The sequence below is a fragment of the Eretmochelys imbricata genome, chromosome 2, assembly GCF_965152235.1.
Source record: "Eretmochelys imbricata isolate rEreImb1 chromosome 2, rEreImb1.hap1, whole genome shotgun sequence".
NCBI lineage: Eukaryota > Metazoa > Chordata > Testudines > Cheloniidae > Eretmochelys > Eretmochelys imbricata.
In genome coordinates this window covers 115,434,097-115,450,275 of record NC_135573.1, presented here as the reverse complement: position 1 = coordinate 115,450,275, position 16,179 = coordinate 115,434,097, and positions in this window count along the sequence as shown.

Below are 16,179 nucleotides of genomic sequence, written 5' to 3'. Positions count from 1 at the left end.
AGCTGGAGTGCGGGGCAGCTCCGGAGCAGTGGAGCTGCAGGTTTTTGCCTGGAGCTGGAGTGGAGCCGGAGCACAGCTCCAAATCCCTGATGATCACAGTGGTCCCTTCTGGCCTAGGAATCTATAAAACTCAGCATCCCCAAAACATATTTATTCAAGATGTCAGCAAACAAAGCACTCTGCTGTAAAAATAACTCTTAAATCTTTTGTGTAAAAAACTTAAAATGCAATATTTATATTCCTGGTTATAAGGACTCAGCGCTAATCCCTGTCACTGGAGGCCTTCTGGGTTATATTTACATAAAGGACAGCATATCAGACCCAATAATAATTCTTCCAAACTTATGCTCATGCATTTTCAGGAACTTTCAATGACTGTTTTCTCAATCTTTTTAAAAAAATACCTACTCGAGTGCTGAAAACATTAATCCATGGTTATTGCTCCAGCCTTTAAGAACTTCTGAGTTCTAGGGCTGGTTACATTTAGCTTCATGTGATCTGACATGCTAAATTGGAAAGCAAAATACTGCTTTATAAGATTGGTACTAAAATATCTTCACGATGATTACATCATTATATTTGTAATCAAATTTAGATGTAAAATTATATCTAATCTGAAATCTGCATCTCTGTTTAATTGACCTCATAAAATACATAATAGCCTACCGTCTGTAGTTCACCTTCAGAAACTCATTGATCTCTCTCTATGTCTTCTGTGAGGAGCCTAGCACACCTTTGAGTGCTGGGAGATAATAAATAATCCTGAATATTAAAGGAGCCTTTTGTTAGTGATAAAAGGAAAATACTGAGTCCACATGTGCGCTGTAACATGTCCAGATGCTGTGTCGTGTAATTGTAATGAATGTTAAAGGACAGCTAGTAAGTCCCTGTCCTGAAGTCCTTGTTCAGGCTTCGGTGAAGTCAATGGGTGCCAGGCAATGGGAGTTTTCTCTCGGCAGAATGTGGTGCTTCAAAAGGACAAATACATTTTGAAGATAAACTGAAAGATTTGTTCATCTACAGAGACCTGAGTTCAGGGTTTAGTGTTTTTTTTTTCTCAAATAGACGAAAACTTGAATTAAGTGAAAATCAGAATTTCTTTCCCATGGGAAATTCCAATATTTGCGCGTGTGTTTTCATCCTAACTTGGAACAGAGAATTGACTTGTTGGCATTTTTTTCTGTAATGAAAAGTTCCAAAACCTTTTGACTTGGAAACGTCCAAACATCTAATTTAGACTCAGTTTGACATGAAACTGCATCTGACTATGGGCCCACAGTTCCTCATGGGAATTGTAGTCTGAGTGTCTCGTGTTTTCATGGGGTGTTGCGTGGAGAGCAGTGCGGTATGGTAGCTGAGTGAAGTCCTGGTGCTTTCAGTAGATGCACCCTTTTGTTTTGCACTAGGTCAGAAACATCCTTTTGTGTCGTGCATCCTGAAAACCTTTGCTCAATCCTTCTGACCTCTCAAATTGCCAGCTAATTCTCCTCCTCTTTGTCTCCCAAACCCATCAGTTAAATTTGATTCCCTGGATTTCCTTTCTTTCAGCTTTTCCCTTCACCTTCTATGGCTTCAGCTTTCTCCAATCTACCAAACACACCCTCACCAAGTTCACTGATTACCTCCTCTTAACTGAGTCAAAGGGGCTTACTCTTCTTTACCTAGCTGGTGACTTTGACACAGCTGATTACTCTGCATTCCTCCACTTCATCTCCAATCTAGGCTTTCATAGCTTTATGATCTCCTGATTCTCCTGCTTTGCTCAACACTCTTTCAGCATCTCAGCCTCCTATCCCCACTATTTGTTAGTACCCTTCAGGAATCTGTTGTGTCCTGTCCTCTTCTTTCTTTGCTTTCTCCTTAGGTGACCTCCTCTGATGCCATTGTTTCAACTGCAGCACCACCTTCTGTAGATCGTTCCCAAATCTTCCTCTTTAGAAGAGCATAAGTATGCAGATCTGCATGTCACCAAACAGATATTCATTCTCATTACTCTGAACCTTGAACAGTAATCCCTCCCTCATTCTCCTCCTGTTAATATTTCAGTTAGAGGTGGTGAGGAATCTTCTCTTTGAAATTTTTATTTTGGTAATTTTTTTTCAAATCTGCATTGGGAAAATCAAAGCCAAATATCTTATTTCAGATCAGTTTGACACAAATTGAAATATTTTGGATTGTTCAACTGATGAGAAACACTTCATTTTGAGTCTATTCAACATTAAACTGTATTCACCTATTGTGACTCATTGCCTTCTGGGAGCTGTAGTTTGGACTCTTGTTGTCTCCTATAAGCTGATCTGTCTGGCTCCCCTACATCGCTGATGATGCAACACAATCTTCCCTCTGACTGAGTGGCATGGTGCATCACTGGAGTCACTTGGCTGTGGATGCACTATAGGACATATAATCTTGCCCATAAGGTGAGAATGTGGGCATCAGGCCACCTGAATTACAATTGCCATGAGGTTATGCATATGGAAATGTAGTTGAATATTGAACTGACTTGAAACAAAATGTTTCAAGCCAGGTCTACAAATCTAAATGAAACTGAAATGTTGAATTTTGATCAAAGACTCTGAAATGAAATGTTTCATCATTTCCAAATAGAGATTTTTCAGAAATTTTTGTTCCACAAAAAAATTCAATATTTCAACTTGTCATCCTGATGTTGAACTATCGGAATATCCAAATTTCTCTCGGGTCTAATTTCAATATCATTTTAAAATTAATGTCTTGCTTAAGGACACAAAAAGATCTTTGTGCTGAGACAAAATTCAGGATCTATGAAACCTGTGTATAGCCTGCACTGGGATCTGAGTCAGCAACCTGGACCAACTACAGGCAGACTTGGAGCAGCTAGAGGCATTCCATATGTGCTATCAGTGCCAAATCCTGAATATTAAAATGGTTTAACTTTGTGCAAAATGTCATAATCTCACAAAGATCTGGACTCCCTGCAGTTGCTCATCCTATCCAAAAGCAACATTGCATGCTTTTCAGCTTTGCCGCTAATATGGACAAAACCAACTCTCCATATCATGGCCTCAGACTCTCCCTTTGACATGTGAAGGGGTACATTCTCTGATAACACTTAGTGCTGTTTGTCAAAATAACCCTGTATAATCATGCCAGTTTCAATTATCTTGGTAATTTATTTCCAAATATCTGTCCGCCGGTATGTCTGTAAAAATAGATCCACGCAAAATTTCCCCCCCTGGGTAGAGAGTTGAAGAAACCCCTATAACAACCCAGTTCCTGTTTCTGTGCCCCCTCCCTGCAGAGCCCAGCCAGGGGACGAGACACTTATATCCCCCCTAGAGCCCAGCCACAGCTCTCCCCAGCCCAGACACTCGCATCCCCTACCCCACAGAGGCCAGCTGTGGGGCTTCTCCTAGCCCAGACACTCACACTCCCTCCTCCCTCCCCAAGCCCAGCTGTGAACCCCCCCTGGACCAGACACTCACACCCGCTACCCTCCTGGAGCCCAGGGATCTAGAGGAAAAAACCCTGCCTGATGGTGGGTTCCGGGTTTGCACAGAGTTTTCTTCAGGTTGTGCTGGGAACTGCAGCTGCTGGGAACCCTCCAGTTCCCTCCCCCTCCCCCGAGCCTTCTATTTGTGAGCTGGGTTCTGCCAGGTCCAGCAGCCTCTAGCGGTGGCCAACATTTCTGCTGCATTGCTGTGTGGGGGGAAAAAAGGAAATTCTGCGCAAACAACATTAATTTCTGTAAAATTCTGCATTGTGCAGTGGCACAGAATTCCCCCAGAAGTAATAGGATTGAGCCAGATCTGGGAACTTTGCCACATGATATCTGAGGCGATTCTATCACATGTGCTCAGTCTAGCTGGTGCAATGGTCAGTAGTAGATTGTGTGTGTGTGTGTGTGTGTGTTTAAAAGTAAGACAGGTTAACATCCTTTTTCTCCACCAGTGTAGGTGCCATCTGCCTCTATGAGGGAAAAGTCACTGAAGGGGCTAGGAAACTCTGAGTTAATTTTAACCCCTCATTTAAATCACCTGGTGGTGTTTGATTCCTTGACTAAGAGACATAACATTTGTAAACAGTAGGAGTACTTTTCTCCTTTACAACTTATCCACAAACATTTGTGGTTGCTCAACTCCTCTATTGTGTGCATAATAAAATGATATATTTTGCAATGTCATGAGAACATGTCTGGTGAGAATGCCTTCATGAATATTTATTTGGGCTAGTATTCACCCATATACTTTCTGCAAATATTCTTAAGAGCAAAAACATGCTCAACCGAATGTTCCTGGGTAAATGAAAAGAAAAACAAAACTCAAAAGCAAACAACAATAACAAACAAACCAATAAACCCCACCACCAATAAAGTGAATCAGAGAGATTTATTCACAAGATTTTTTTTTTAAATCTTCACTCAGCTTTGAGCAAAGCACAATGTTTCGTTAACCTGTTATAGGGTTTTGGAGATTTTTGTTCTTTGTTTTTGCTGTATTTAATTTTCTTTTCCTTGTTGGTTTAGAATAGGAAATTAAAACATTTAGTTAATCTCCATAATTGACATAATTTTTACTACCCTCAAAATCTTCTTTTACTTTCTTTAATGAATAGTAGAACTTGAGTTCATTTCCCCTTTTCTCTTCCTTTTTTCCTTTCCCCTCATTGCTGTCCCTGTTTTCTCTGTTTTTCTTGTTTCCATTCTGCCACTGAAAAAAGTGGACAGAGGTGGGAGGGAGAGAGAGGAGAACGAATGAACTAACTAAATCTAAACCTGAAAAACTGAAAACTATTCTGGTTTTGGGAGGCTTAAAAAAAAACAATTAGAAAATTTCCAAGTTCATGAAATATCTTTACCATCTTTTTTACCTGGTCCACTTCCCATTGCTGGGGAGGTGAGGAAAATGTTAAAATGCTTTTCAACAAAGTGTTTTGTCCTTAATTCAAGGATCTGCAAAGGACAGGGCAGGATCAATGACTCCATGCTCCTCAAATAAAGAGCAGTGAGATGGGGGAAGTGAAGGATACTCCTGGACTGAGAGCCCTAAAATGCAGTAAAGGCTGGTGCTGTCAGGCAGGCAGTTAAGCCTGGCTCCTTTCCTATTTTTCTACCCCTGTTTGTAGGACTTGGATGGCTTATTTAGCTTTAAAAGAATTTGTCTTAGAAAACCATGTTATCAAGCATCATATTTATTGATGCTCTTGTTCATCTGAGGCTTTACTATTCTCATAGTGACAACTGCCCTGTTCAAATTCCTTTAGCAGTATAAAGTGAACATTCAGAACAGTCAATGGAAAAAAAGTAAAGTCAGGTTCCCATCCCTTTGAGATATGTTCCTTCTGTGCTTAAATATGGAAGAGCACAAATATGCAGAGTAATGCAAATGCAACATTTGAGAAAAGTGTTTTGTAGAATTTATTGTGATTTTTGGTGCCATTTTATGTCATTTAGCTTTCCATATTTCACTTCCTATGAAAATTCCAGGAAATGGTTACTTTTGCTTTGAAAAGTCATTTTTAAAAATTCTGAGCAATCTGTGCTTAAAAACAGGCCATTTTGTGCTCAAAAAAGGGGCAGATTTTAAGAAGAATGTGCATATCCTAGCACTTTTTGTAGCAATTGGCCAATTTTAGCATTTGTACGAAAATGCAACATCCGACAACTTTTAAAGTTTGCACAGTTTTGCATTTGTTATCAATGTTTCATTTACCTCTAAGAAGCACAGATAGAATTAGGGCTCGTTGAATCTCTCGTGTTTCAATTCCCCTTTTCCACATAGCAATTTATGTTCTCCCCCCTGCCCCCATAAACATGACACACATTTTATCCTGGATCCAGCACGATTTTAGAGATTGCACAACATCTTCTCATTACCACAGAGGATTAAAAAATATACTATACTCATAACCATTCAAAATGACTATTTTTGCCACTGTACATACACCTACAACATGTCTCAGCAACATTCATACAGAGCAGTTACAGCATGTACAGTAATAAGACATAAAAATGCAGAGAACCAATTTAGAGGCCAAATTCAGGCTTGTTATATAAATGGCTGTAACTCTTATTGGATCAAATGAGATCAGGTCAGAATTTGACTTGGAGTACAACAATTCTCTTTCTTTTATTTAACTCTTTTAATTATTTTTTTGTTAATGTACAAATATTTTTTCTTTCTGACATATTGTTCAGAGGGGACTTTGGCCTATATCTAGCAAAACACTTTAGCACCTAAAATCACTAGTCACTTTTGAAAATCTTGGCCTTAAAAGGTTTCAGTAGTAATTGATTTTCCTGAATAGAAGAACGAAGTGGGTTGAAAAGAAATATGTAATATAGCACAAAATAACTCAAATTGGTTGATAATTTTATAAAATGTTATATAAGGTTACATCTGTATAAAATAACTGCAGTATATAGTATATTTTAAATATATGAAAATATTCCATCATATATTTATTTACCTCCATACTGATTTTTTAATAATAGCTTGATAGTACTGTGTTCTATTTCAGAGGATAGGAGGCTAACTTCGGATTTCCTTTACACTGGTGTAAATCCACTGACTTCACCTTAGTTACTTTGTGTTTGAAAAGATGTGGCCCACTAGCTCCTGTTTCAAAGATTTCCCGCCCTCATACCAGAAGATTGCCACTTCTTAAATAGATCGAAGGGTGAAGAAAGCCAAGTTTATCCTGTTAACTGAGTTGCTTTGTCTTTTTGGACTCAAAAAACACTGGGCCAAATTCTGAGGTCCTTACTAATTTTTTCTCAGTCCTCCCACTGTCTTCATGATTGGTTGCCATGACGCCATTAAAAACAATCAGTGTTTGCTTGAGAAAGGGGGACTTGAGTAAAAATGGAGGGTTAAATTGTGCCCTTAGTTGCACCAGTGCAAATCCCAAGTAATTTTGTTGAGTTCAGCTAGTGGATTTACACCAGAGTAACTGAGGTCAGAACTTGGCCTTGACAGAAAAAGGTTGGTCTTGTAGTTAAGGTACTGGATTCTGTTCTCAGCTCTGCTACAGACTTCTTGTGTGTCCTTCGTCAAGTCACTTGGTTTCTCTGTGCCTCAATTCCTCCTCTGTGATATGTAGATAATAACATTCCTTTCTCCCAACCTGTGCCTGGTTGCAAGCTATTTTGATCAGGGACTGTGTCTTATATATCCAGTGCCTAAAACAATGGAGACCTGATTAACCTGGATTCATAAGTGCTGGAACTAGTGGCGTGTGTGTGTGTGTGTGTGTTTGTGTGTGTGTGTGTGGAGGTGATGCCATACCCCCTGTCTTGAAGTAGTAATAACTCAAATACATGGTTTCCACCTTCAGCACCCCCACTGGATTTGACCTGTTGATGATATGAAATGGCTTCTTAAAGCATGAAATGTCTGTAAACTCACTGAAAAATGTCTTGCAGTAGTCTCTGGTGTGCTAAAATCTGAGTCAACCCTGACTCACCCACCTACCAAGTTTTCTATGTCTTTCCAAGACGCATTTCATGGACCAGTTTTTGTACATAAATAACTACAATACTTTAAAATCACCAGAAATACTATTAAGAATATTGCTTGAGAAAAAAAAAATACTTTCATTCTCATTTGCTCTGAAAAAATAAAAAAACCAACAACTCTCATTTCTTTTTGTAATAATTGCATTGTCTCACTCATTGGTAGCTTGTGGTTGACTTTTCTAAATATTTTTGATCAATAGAAAGAAATGTAAAAAATCAGTAGATTGCAGCTTGTAGCTGGAATTGATAGATAGTTTAGGTGGCAGGCTTTGAACTCCCTTGGCAATCAGTAGTTGAAAGAAATTACCTTACTTCCATAACTAGGATCTTCTGCCAAATTTACCCTGTTCACTTCTAAATCTCTTACATATTTGAAAGGATTAAAGTTAAAGATGAGATTAAAAACTTTTCTCTTGGCTTCAAAAAGAGAACAAAATTCTCTGTACAAGCATAACTGACAACCTCCTTTAAGACTGGGGGGGAGGAGAGGGGAAGCTTAAAGAAGTTTCCCCTTTTCTTAACCATTTATTGTCCACTTTTTTGTAACTTGGTTTCCTGGTGAGATGGTTCTTTATATATGGTCTTGTTAGACCTTTTGCAAAGGCGATACTTCATGTTTTGACATAAGTATTTTTCTTTCTTTGAATGCTTTCTTGAATCATTAATTCTTAACAGTGCAGTTAATTCTACATGTTGTGGCAGAATTAATTGTGTTGCCATAACATCACTTTCTCCTAATAAATTTTCCACTGTGGGGATTTCAGCACTTCAAAGACAATACAACGTACCTTTTGCTAACCAGATGATAAGGTTTCATCTAGGCAATGAAGCCAATGATTATTTTTGAACCAACGTATAATTATTAAGACACAGTCAGAGAACTTTCAACGTGCTCACAAGTGGCAGAACTAAACACAAGTAGGAATGTCATGTTGGGGTTGAGGTTCAAAGTTAGCAGCCAGTTTTCGACTCTGCAGCTACTCTAATTACACAACTCTGTAAATTGGAATAATTTATCTTCTGCCAACTGCAGTAATTAATTTTCTCTTCAGTCAGTGGAGGGGGGATTGATCTTTCCTTTATGAAAATCTTTCTCACACAAATACCACTTTGCTCTTCTGTGTTTCCAGTTCTGTAAAGGTGGAACATTGTCCTTCTGTACAACAGATATGTAAGGAAGCTAAGGCTCTAATTTTTCATATGTGATCATATCCATGTGGTGGTTATGAAAATGAGAACCCCAATGTGTTGATATGTCTAGTAACCTTAACATATTAAATACTTGAGGGATTAGACGGGCTTGGGTGGTTGCAAATGGCTAAAGGAGTTTTTCACATGTAGACCATTGGTTTAATTGCAGCCTAGGTCACTAGTTACCAAGTCTTTCCATCTCATGGCTTCTCTCTATTCTATGTGAAATGAGTTTGTGATTTCAGTACAGTTCCTAGTGGACAAATGCTTCCATCCCCCAAACCACCAATGCATTGACAAGAACTGGCCCCTTAAAAACACATCATGGAGGTCAGGGATTGTATGGACAGAGTCCAATTTTCCATTGCACTACAGCCCTTTGTGCCCTCTAATGACACATACAGGGCTACCAAGCCAGTGCATGTGGCCACCTGGGTGATGTAAAACCAGTGTAGCATCGCTATAGTAACTACCTTTTAGCCAGCACAGATGGTGTGGCTGGGGAAATGGGAGTGTGCTGGAACACCACTGAACTCCAGCTATTCCTGGCAGTGGAAATGGAAACAGGAAAATATGGGCCTTGCACCTTCTGGGGCAGATCTGCCAGTGCAGTAATGTTGTTTCACATCACTTCAGCAGCCTGAAGCTGGTGTAACTGACCACTCTAGGATTCCTGTGTTAGGGAATGACCAGATGACTGTGAATTGCTATTATAATGCCTAGCCCACTCCGTCGCCAGAGGCCACCGCAGCCCCTAACTATACCAGACCCCTGGTTCTGAGCTCAGAGGAGCTACGTCAGTGTGGAAATTCAATCTACTTCAAGTATACAAAAGTCTATTAGATATATGAGCCCTGATTCATTTTTTTCTCTCAGTTCTAATGTACCAGTTAGGCTGAAAAGGAAAGGAGTAATCTCCCCAGCGAACTATCCCCACGACAGGGGATCTCTGTGCTTACAAAGGTAGAGGTGGCTCCACTACCTCTGTGCTGCCTTCACAGCAGTACCTCCCACTCCCTCTCCCACTAGTTCAGGGAGAGTTTTGGGGTGGGGTAAGGATGGGGCAGAGACCAGGGTAAGCAGGAAATTGTGGCCTCACAATTCTGTGTCCCTGGAAAGCCTCAGAGGGCTTCTGGAAGCAGGGGTGCAAGTTAGGGCAGCCTTAGCCTGCCCCAGGGAGTCAGAGCGTGAAGTGTACACCAGCACCTGTAAAGCCCCGAACAGGTGAAATGCAAACTGCCTCCCCTCTGTCCCTTCACCTGTGCCAGGATGAACGTGTCCCATGGTCTTTTTCATGTTATCCAATGCTTCTTGAAGACTGTTTCACAACGGGAAATGGAACCATTAGGAGGCAGTGTACTTATAATGATAGAACACGTAGAAGAAACTAGAAAGAGAGAGAGAGAGGTATAATGTGTCAGTAGAAGTACTGTACATACAGTTCCAATTGATAATCTAAATAGGACTACAATTTTGTTTGTTTATTTTTTGATCATAAAGGGCGGGTTCTCTCTGAAAAGACATTTGCTGTATTCCAGTTCACTACATTTGATAATCCTCCTTTGCATCACACTTTAACACACTTAAAACACATCAAAATATGATCAAACTACATTTATCAGCAGAAAACAGTGTGAGTAAAATTATTAAAAATCCTTTGAGTTTCAAAGACAAGAATAAAGCATGCTCATTTGGCGTTTAACTTCATATGGTGATTCAGAATTATCTGTTTCCAGTCCTTAATCCTTGCATATTTATATTTGTTTTACTGGTGTTGGCGTTTGTGTGTGTGCTTAATAATTATGTAGGTTAAATTGGAGGCTGAATTCACTTCAACGCATTCCTGAAATCACAATTAGGTTGGGCTAGAAAAGTCAACATTTTGATTTTGTGGACTAACATTTTGAAATCACGAAATCATTTGCATTCAAAAAGCCTGGGGCCAGATCCTCAGAGGTTGTAAATTGTCATAACTCCTTTGACTTAAATTTAGCTATGCTGATTTACACCATCTGGGGTTTGTTCTTGGTTTCCTGTTTGATTGTTGGGCCAAAAGCAAAGGAAATGTCTTAGTTCTAGTGTTTGTTTTATAGACATACATTGTTCCTGGAAAAGAAATTTTTCAAAATCTAAAGTGAGGATCTGAGTAGCTGAGTATCTCTGGGTGGAACAAAGGAATAGAAGAGAGGGGCTAATTGTTTAATTAGTAAATGTCTGCTTGGTTAATGACATATTAATGAGTTTTTAAGACAGTCATAGCATTTACCATAAAAGACCCATGTGCGTATCCCTGGATGTACTGTATAATTAAGTAATGCGACCCAGAGGAGTCCATCATTTAAAAACCTGTCAGCTGCCTCAAGTTTGATAGCCGATGAGTAAACTCAGGAGGGTCCTACCAGGTGGAATAAGTTAAGAGTTTTAGTCCCAAAGTATTTCTCTGTGTAAAATCTGTTAATCTCTCAGCAGTACAGTCTCTTTGTATGGAGACTGCCTGGATTAGGATTTGCTTCACAGTCCTCTGGGTTCTTTATTACTCAGAAAACATCTGGAGGCCATGCTGGTGCAGCGTTATGAGTACTTTTCCTTCTCCACTCTTCAGCTTCACCTATAATGAAACAAGCAAGGTAAGTAGTATTTGAATTGGAAGAGGGGCAAAGGGGCGGGATTTACCTTCCTGTTGTGGTATTCATCTCCCATTCTTTTGATACTTCTAGTCTCTCTCTGCCATTTAAGACATTTATCTCAGGTTTATAGAGATACTAAGGAAGAACAATTTTTCTCTCTTGGGATGTACTAGACTACACAAAATTATGTGTTTCCATTAAAAAGAATTTTCCTGATGAAAGCACTTCTAGCTTTCCACTCACAAATTATACTCCCCACCCTCTTCAAATTATGCACTTTTAATATTGATTTGCTGAACCTTGTAGCCATTACTTCCTGCTTCAAGCCCTAGGTGTTTTAAATGAGCATTTGCACTGGAAATGCGAGCGGATGTTCTGAAATATTTGCCATAATCATTAGAGAGGGGTCCAATCACGAAGTCTGGATCCAGCTCTGAACCTGAATTTTAACAAATTTTGTGAGGTTTCATACCACCCCCCCTCTCTCTGTGTGTGTGTGTGTGAAGTGGTGGTGTTCTTTTCTCTCCATTTCCAATCCCCTTCCTTCCCAGCTATATGCACGGTGGGAAGTAGTGGGAATCAGCCCCTGCTTTTCTTCTGACAGCTGCACCCTTGATGAAGGGAACCCTAATGTAGCTATGGGAGTTCAAAGGGCCTAAATCTACTGTGTTGAGGCCAGTCATTGTATAGCCCCAAATAAACATGACTGCATAGGCACACAGTGAGAGAGTCCTTTTGGCACGGTAACAGAAATAATGATTAACAGAACTGAAGTTAGAGCAGCTCAATTTGGGAACATTTTTTTAAAATGTTCACTGTTTTTTCATTGAAATTTCAAATTTTGAAAAACCGTTACCACTGTATCAGCTGGTTAAAGGACAGCAAATCTGTTTTACAGAATATTTGCAAAGCTTTTGCAAAAAATTTTAGTCAGATCTTTTCAAATTTTCTGCCAGCTTTTATTGCGATAAATAAAGGCAATATGGTGGGCAGAAAATAGTAATTCCCAGATTTCATAAAATGAGCTCCAAATGGTGATGCAGTGTCTTACCCCAATAGGTTATGGGAGAAGAGCTGGGTAAAATCTCTCATTTAAAACCCATTTTTTTTCACCAAAAAATGCCAATTTGAGTTGATCAAAACAATTAGAAAATTTAGGTCAATTTGGCAAATTGTTTCAGTCAACAATTTTTTGGGGGGGGAAATGTCAAAATGGTTCATTTTGGAAGGATGTTTTAGTTCCCAATTTCCTTCCATTTTATTTAAAAAAAATGTAAAATCTTTAACTGGGAAGGGAAGAGCCTTCATTGTAACAACCAATTGGATAAATCCCACTAATAGCCAGACTAAAGAAGAAGCCAAAAAGCAATATAAATAGCTATTTTTTCCTAATTACTTTTTACTTTGGTAAATATAAAGTATAAAGTTACATATGTAATGATATTTGGAGTCTGAGTGCTAATATAAGAGACAGACTCAGGGTTTTATTCAGACCTCCCTTATGCAGGTGTGCATCATTAATGATTCATTGCTTATTTTGAATTATAAGCTGTACTGCATGGTGGAGGGCAAAGCATGGTCCTCAGAGTCTACTGCACATGTGATACATTAAGAATTATATTGAAAATGTGTAATTTATTAAAATAGCTATCTTGGGTTAAGGCACAATATATATCTGAAAATTAGGGAAATTAGATGGTGATTTGAGAAAAGGCAAAGAGACTGTGGAAATATAGGCAAAACTATTTTTCAGATGACATGAAGCATGACCTTCATCTCCGAAGTTAATAATATTCTAGCAAACTGGTAAAATGTATTTATTTGCCTGTCCTCTTCTGTTTAGATTCTTTTATCTGTCTTTATCTGTATAAAAATATAATCTTCACCTTGTAAAATTGGAGTGAAAATTGAACAGCCCAGGCAAAAATCTACTTTCCAGCCCTTTACTGCAATGGTGATTATAATGAAAAAATTAATAGTATTTGCCCATAAAAAATTACTTAACCATGATCAAGAAGGTACGTAGAATTTTGCAAGAGTGATATATTTCTGTGGGTATATATATATATGGATATATAGGGCCAGATCTTGGTGCAAATTATCATAGCTCTATTGAGTTCAATTTACACCAGCTGAAGATCTGCCCCATAATATGTAATATTTAAAATGTAAAAAGAGCACATTAATAGAATGTGATAGTTAGACATTCAATGAGTCGGGATGAAATCCTGACCCCACTGAAGTCAATTCCCCCTCATAAGCAGGAAATAAAAAATTAAGGTTCTCATAGCAGCATTAAGTCACGTCTTTCACATATACTTATAAGTCAAATTGCCCCACTTTATTAGAAAGAAAAAAAAGTTACTGCTAAGTAAAGTTTCATATTTCAACTGTTCCTGCAAGAAAGCTCTCCTAAAATACTGTAAACACAGGTGATACTGTACAGTGTTCAGTTTGGAAAATGCAGGTGTTTATGTGATATCCCGGCTTGTACCTACTAATGGTAGACAAAAAGGGAACAAAAGTAGGAAAAGGGGAGAAAGAAAGATGCAAATAAGCTGAAGTACACACAATAATGACTCTTCCTTTGAGCCTCAAATTCATGCAAGATGTGTCCCTTGTAGTCCCCTTTCAAACACTGGCAAGTATCAAATTTAATGGTTTCGATTACTACTTAAGGGTCTGATCCAGCAAACCAATTAAGCACATGCATAATTTTAAGCATCTGAGTAGTCAATAGTACTATTTTAGTTATAATATTAATATAAAATTTTATTAGTTGATTAAGCTACACATGTAATGAAGTGCTTTGCTGGATAAGGGCCATGGAGCCAGACTTTAGTCTTCTTACTGATAATATGAAACCACAAAAGAAGTGACTTGTATATGTTATCAGAATCCAGGGATTAAAATATTTTATTAATGTATATCAGGGGATTCTGTATATTGATCTATTAATATATGCCTCTAGTATCTCAGTTTACATACCAGTGATATTTACATCAAATCAGTATGAGCACTCACAATCCACTAGTATGTGTTGATGTATTATATTACCTTAAAATTTATGCTGTATCTAATTTTTAGTGTGCATTCGTGTATATACACAATATATATTTTATATGGAAGGGGAAAAGGAGAAATAGAATTGTATATTTTTATATATTATAGTATATACAGTGTAGTGTTGGGGATTTTTTTTATTTGATCTATGTCTTAAAAGAAAGTGATACTGTGAAGTAGTCTAGGTTTGTAAGCTTTCCTTTGAGAGAGATATGGGCCGTGTGTGCAATCTGCATGCCTAGCTAGTTCTTTGATGATAAATTTGGACTCAGTGTTAAGTAAACTACAAGAAGGTGCCAAAAGCATTGGCGTCTGATTTAGAAAATTGGCAGTGTTTCCTTGGCTGTTTATTTCTTCATCCCGTCTCCTTACTTTACTCCTATCAGCTTTTACCTGCATGAAGAAAGACCAAAGGAAGAAGGCAAGAAAACCCTTTAAAACTTAAGTAGCTATTACAACAAACAGAGCCTAAACCAGTAAGGGTGAAGATTCTGTAATTTTCACTCTTTACACATACTAGGTGCAATCAAACAACTTGAAGCAATAACATAGGGGGAAATATGTTTTACATAACTTGACTTCCAAACAGTGATTATCCCTTCAAGGCTATTTGTTTTTTCAAGTATCCTGCTGATTATAGGCTCTATGTTAAACCTGTTTTGGATGATAACCTAGCTACACCTTGGCTTTCTGTTACATTAACCCAATTATGACTGCCTTGAGTGGGCATGAATTATGCATGGGGGGTGTTGCCTCTTTAAGTGCTGCAATAATTAAAGCTGTGCCATGTTTCCAAACCGTATTACCTGCAGATGTGGGGAAATACCTCGGGTGCAATCCTGGCTCCACTGAAGTCAAGCACAAAACTCCCATTGATTTAACAGGGTCAGGATTTCACCCCTAGTAGGTGCAGGTTATTCTACTTACTGTCCACATACAATCTGTATCATAAACACTTGATCCATTCTCTGTCTTTATTGGCAACAGGTCCTTGTGTTTTAATCTGTTTTATTCTCTTCAAGATTTCATTGGGCTAATAGACTCGGAGATCTTCTGTTCCCTGTTTGGTGACAAAGTAACTGGCAATATTGTTCCAAAACAATGATGTGTTAGCCAAGGAAATCTAAAGCCACAGAGCTTTAGTATACCATCACTAGGCTGGCCCAGCTGTCTAGTAATAATGGAGATTGTTGCCCAAAGGGAGATCACTGCATGGGTTTCATGCTTAGTGCTACCTTCTCTGGGCTGGCAGAGACTAGAAGCTCCTGGGAGAACAAGTACCTCATTTTATTCTTGATCTGTTAATTTTATGACTCTGTCTGTTAGTGCAACATGGCTTCTGTTCTCAGTGCTAGCATCACAGTCCCTAATAGGCTGAGCTGACAGTTGCTCCTTGACTGGATCTGCATTTAGTGGGAAGCCCCAAGCCCTGTTTAATCAGCTTTCATCTCTCCCCACAACTAGCATCCACTTAAGGTTATCTTGCACCAAAACAGGGAGAACATCACTTGGAGAGAATCTCCCTCCTCTGGCACTGCACCTTAGGCCTCTGCAAGTAGCAGATCTCTCCCACTTGCCATTTTTCTGAGTCACCCTTCTCCCTCCTTCCGTTTCCCTCTGCAACTTGATATTGCTCCTCTTCCCTGGACCTAACAAAAACCAGTTGTTTAAATTAATAAAGATAATTTTACAAGAGGCAGGGATTGAATTCTCCACCTGCTAAATTTCCTGGCTTCCATATGCTGCACAGACCTGCTGTTAAATTGTTTATAATACATAGGTCTTGTGTTGTGCCCTTAAGCT